The sequence below is a fragment of the Oncorhynchus mykiss genome, chromosome 12 (assembly GCF_013265735.2).
Source record: "Oncorhynchus mykiss isolate Arlee chromosome 12, USDA_OmykA_1.1, whole genome shotgun sequence".
NCBI classification, from domain to species: domain Eukaryota; kingdom Metazoa; phylum Chordata; class Actinopteri; order Salmoniformes; family Salmonidae; genus Oncorhynchus; species Oncorhynchus mykiss.
Window position 1 is genome coordinate 93,237,589 of NC_048576.1, and position 6,000 is coordinate 93,243,588.

Here is a 6,000-nt window from a genome sequence, read left to right on the forward strand (position 1 = left end):
CAACTACAAGTGGTTCAGTTACAGTACGGGTATATACACATTTGAGCCTTTGTCTCACAACAGCAGGCCCCGGCCTATGCAATCCAGTCAGAAAGACAAAGCATCTAGCTATGTTTGTTACGCTATCTATGTTTACATAAGGTGTGGAAAATATCGGATTTCTAAGGGGGTTGATTTTTCCAAAGATGTCAGTTTATGACCTACATAATACATGAGAGAGAGAGAGAGAGAGAGAGAGAGATAGACAGAGACAGACAGAGAGAGAGAGAGAGACAGAGAGAGAGAGAGAGAGAGAGAGACAGGGAGACAGAGCGACAGAGACAGACATAGAGAGAGAGAGAGAGAGAGAGAGAGAGAGAGAGAGAGAGAGAGAGAGAGAGAGAGAGAGAGAGAGAGAGAGAGAGAGAGAGAGAGAGAGAGAGAGAGAGAGAGAGAGAGAGAGAGAGGAGCCCTGATAGAATGAACTGAACGGGGGCTGGTTGTGTTGGAGGCTCCCTCAAATTTAGACCAATGGCCCAGATTCCAAGCCATTCGCTGTCAGAGCTCACACCATCCATTTATTCACCAAACTTGACTGACTGAAAAGTTTAGCGAAGCCCACAGAGACACCAAGCTATTTTAATCCCCCTCCTCTGTTGGATGTCATTTTGAATGGCAGGCATGGAAGGAACGCTTCACTTTGGTAAACTATGGAAAAAGGACAGCTGTAATGTGGTCCTGAACTGCAGACTACTGACAGGGGACAATGTCATGCTTTTACAATGAATTCAGTTGTACCAAAAGCTTTCTTTGGAGTTATATTGCGCTCATTTGTAAATTGTATTGATTGGTACACAAGCATGTCGATATGAATCTTAACATATAGTCAACGTCTAAAAGAGAGAGGGGACAGAGAGACTCCGAAAGAGAACAGTCCCAAACCTTTTTTATGAGGACTCTTCATTCAAGGTTCATATTAAATTCACAGGTCATTCGCTTAATTCATAGATTGTGTTGATAATAGCAGCTGTGGGCTCTGATGCCGTTTTATCCTCTGCACGACAGGCAAGCACATATTATGTAACCACCTCCCCAGAGTCCACAACTCCAGAGGGGATAGAAAGGCTACTGAGTGGTTGTTAGAGTCACAGTAGAAAGAGACAACGCCTACATCGACTCAGGAAGACATTCCAAATATATTCATTCATCATCAGTACACCTGGAAATAAGAGTGTTCCTATCTTCCATGGAAACACATTGAGTCAACACAATTCAGATGAGTTTCCAACTGTGGGCAGGAGTCTGACAGCATGAGGGGAAGTCAGAAGATCGATCAGACAGCCAGGGAGGCAGTGAGTCCATTTGATTTGGTTCTACTTCTGGAGTGGGTACAGCCCTGGGGCTTTTTCCACATTATCTAATAAAACATCACCAACGATCACGCTCTGAATGATGAAGGTAATCGTGTTACATTACCTTTTGTTTGACTTTTTTACTTTTACAGATCCTCTAAGAAAATCCTCCGTTAGACCACCCTCACATGGATCAAGAACCTCACATTGCCCTCACATGGATCAAGAACCTCACATTGCCCTCACATGGATCAAGAACCTCACATTGCCCTCACATGGATCAAGAACCTCACATTGCCCTCACATGGATCAAGAACCTCACATTGCCCTCACATGGATCAAGAACCTCACATTGCCCTCACATGGATCAAGAACCTCACATTGCCCTCACATGGATCAAGAACCTCACATTGCCCTCACATGGATCAAGAACCTCACATTGCCCTCACATGGATCAAGAACCTCACATTGTCCTCACATGGATCAAGAACCTCACATTGCCCTCACATGGATCAAGAACCTCACATTGCCCTCACATGGATCAAGAACCTCACATTGCCCTCACATGGATCAAGAACCTCACATTGCCCTCACATGGATCAAGAACCTCACATTGCCCTCACATGGATCAAGAACCTCACATTGCCCTCGCATGGATCAAGAACCTCACATTGCCCTCACATGGATCAAGAACCTCACATTGCCCTCACATGGATCAAGAACCTCACATTGCCCTCACATGGATCAAGAACCTCACATTGCCCTCGCATGGATCAAGAACCTCACATTGTCCTCACATGGATCAAGAACCTCACATTGCCCTCACATGGATCAAGAACCTCACATTGTCCTCACATGGATCAAGAACCTCACATTGCCCTCACATGGATCAAGAACCTCACATTGTCCTCACATGGATCAAGAACCTCACATTGTCCTCACATGGATCAAGAACCTCACATTGCCCTCACATTGATCAAGAACCTCACATTGCCCTCACATGGATCAAGAACCTCACATTGCCCTCACATTGATCAAGAACCTCACATTGCCCTCACATGGATCAAGAACCTCACATTGCCCTCACATGGATCAAGAACCTCACATTACTAGACTTCCTGCCATGTGTTACTAGACTTATACTAGTTTCCCAAAATATCCAGCATCAGGATTGTCACAACCATGAGGGGAGGTCCCAGGTCCTAGGTCCTGTGTGCTGGGTCACCCCATCAACTCATTGATATTGACATGTGATCGTGCCACAGCAGGGTATGTGAGTAAGGCCCTGGGTCAATTCTAGTGCTTACATCTCTCTGAGCACTTTGTTAGTTGTGAGTGAGTGTGAACCGTCATGTTAGAGGGATTCAGTTTCCACCCTCTGCGTTCAGGAGTAGGAACACTAACACTCTGTTTGCCTAGAAGACAAACAACCCACAGCCTCTTCATGACCTTTGATGTCACCGTAAAACATTGACTATGTGGTATTTCAGTTTGTCCCTCAGGCATAGTTTGGAACAAGGCCCCTGGCTCTGTGCTGTGCATGCTGACAGAGGCTGTAGCCCTCCGTATGAATCAGGTGGAAGTCTAAGCAGGAGAATGAGGCCGGATTGCACACACAGCAGGATTGGGGTCAATTCGAATGGAAGGCAGGCAATTCAGGAAGTAAACTGAAATTTAAATTCAATGATTGAAAAAATCTCAATAAACTGAAAAAGACAACCCTGACACATAGCCTTCTGCTCTGCTTCTCTTTCACTGTGAAAGAGAAAAGCTGACATAGAGAACTCTCCTAAGAAGTAGTTGTCTGCTTACTCCTGGGTCATACCACTACTGTGTCTCCCTCTGACTTGATCCCTACAGAACAGGGAGTGTCCTGGGTCATACCACTACTGTGTCTCCCTCTGACTTGATCCCTACAGAACAGGGGGTGTCCTGGGTCATACCACTACTGTGTCTCCCTCTAACTTGATCCCTACAGAACAGGAAGTGTCCTGGGTCATACCACTACTGTGTCTCCCTCTGACTTGATCCCTACAGAACAGGGAGTGTCCTGGGTCATACCCCTACTGTACCTCCCTCTGACTTGATCCCTACAGAACAGGGAGTGTTTTCAGCCCGGTCACTGGTCCGAAAAGGAAAGATGGCCTGTCTGTGGCAGAAGTTACAAAAATATGACTATAATATGAAAATATATTAGAAGAAACGGTTCTATAAATATAGGTTCTAGATCTAGAAACCACCTTATTTAGCAGTGTAGGCTACCCTGCCTCTAGCCACACACACATGTTGTAAATTAATTTGTGACATCATTGCCAAGTTTAGCTTACCACTTCCCATCGTTGACAGACGATTTGAGGATATGTGCTGGATATGTGCTGTGTGTGTGTGTGTGTGTGTGCGTGTGCGTGTGCGTGTGTGTGTGTTTGTGTGTGTGTGTGTGTGTGTGTTTGTGTGTGTGTGTGTGTGTGTGTGACTGGCAGACTTCCTGTGTCAATGACTAACCTCTTCACCTCTCAACACAGCATGATGGGGTGGTATCAATACGGCTGCCAATTGCCCACAGACTTTATAGAGGAGCTGAACTGACTTGATTTAGCCTCCGTTTAAAACCTCCACATTAGGAAATGTGCCTGAGAACAAGATTTGGGTCCCGCATGCTCTTGTGTGTGTGTTCGACACGTGGGAAGAGTTCTGCACCCAAAGGCATTATGATCGGGTCATGTGGGGCTGCGGTCTGAATTGATGATGACTTCAGTGCTGCCAGCTGTGGGCATGATGGAAATGAAAATAAACCCAACTCAAGGACAACTGTGACGTACACTAGATTCCTTACATCTCAACTGTTACGTACACTAGATTCCTTACATCTCAACTGTGACGTACACTAGATTCCTTACATCTCAACTGTTACGTACACTAGATTCCTTACATCTCAACTGTTACGTACACTAGATTCCTTACATCTCAACTGTGACGTACACTAGATTCCTTACATCTCAACTGTGACGTACACTAGATTCCTTACATCTCAACTGTGACGTACACTAGATTCCTTACATCTCAACTGTGACGTACACTAGATTCCTTACATCTCAACTGTGACGTACACTATATTCCTTACATCTCAACTGTTACGTACACTAGATTCCTTACATCTCAACTGTGACGTACACTAGATTCCTTACATCTCAACTGTGACGTACACTAGATTCCTTACATCTCAACTGTGACGTACACTAGATTCCTTACATCTCAACTGTGACGTACACTAGATTCCTTACATCTCAACTGTGACGTACACTAGATTCCTTACATCTCAACTGTGACGTACACTAGATTCCTTACATCTCAACTGTTATGTACACTAGATTCCTTACATCTCAACTGTGACGTACACTAGATTCCTTACATCTCAACTGTGACGTACACTAGATTCCTTACATCTCAACTGTGACGTACACTAGATTCCTTACATCTCAACTGTGACGTACACTAGATTCCTTACATCTCAACTGTGACGTACACTAGATTCCTTACATCTCACTAATCTCAATTTTTGGACAATACTGACTTTATAACCAAAATAATCCTATTTACATTTTGTACTCAATTTTGACAGAGTAAAAGTTTCTGGCACATACCGATGCCACATGGGTCGTTTTCTAACAGAGAAGTTGTTTTTCCCTTCAGTCGCTCTGTTAATGATCCCTGCCCATAGATCATACACATAGTAAATGTGGCAGAAAGACGGGAAGAATCGCAACTTGACATGCACACATTTAAGTTGCTGATCTCATCGCTTAATGCAAAAAACTAAACGTGCACCCAGGGGGCGGCCCCAGGACCGAGTTAGGGAAACCCTGGCCGAATGCATGCATCAATGTCACTAGACAACTTGAGCTTACATGTGTGCAAATCTAAGGTTAAGATTCGAACCTTCGGGGACACATACTACAGAGTATGTACTATGAAAAAAACGGAAAACGTTTGACCTCTGTCATTGCCAATGTAACGGATGTGAAACGGTTAGCTTAGTTAGCGGTGGTGCGCGCTAAATAGCGTTTCAATCGGTGACGTCACTTGCTCTGAGACCTTGAAGTAGTAGTTCCACTTGCTCTGCAAGTGCCGCGGCTTTTGTGGAGCGATGGGTAACGATGCTTCGTGGGTGTCAGTTGTTGATGTGTGCAGAGGGTCCCAGGTTCGCGCCCGGGTATGGGCGAGGGGATGGTCTAAAGTTATACTGTTACACCAACAAAGGGTATATAACAAAGTATTGAGATAAACTTTTGTTATTGACCAAATACTTATTTTCCACCATAATTTGCAAATAAATTCATTAAAAAAAATCTTCTCATTTTGTCTGTCATAGTTGAAGTGTACCTATGATGAAAATTACAGGCCTCTCTCATCTTTTTGAGTGGGAGAACTTGCACAATTGGTGGCTGACTAAATACTTTTTTGCCCCACTGTATCTAAACTGAGCAACTGCGTTTATTTTCAGCAAAATCAGCAAACGTGTAAATATTCGTATGAACATAAGATTCAACAACTGAGACATAAACTGAACAAGTTCCACACACATGTGACTAACAGAAATGGAATAATGTGTCCCTGAACAAAGAGGGGGTCAAAATCAAAAGTAACAGCCAGTGTCTGGTGTGGCCACCAG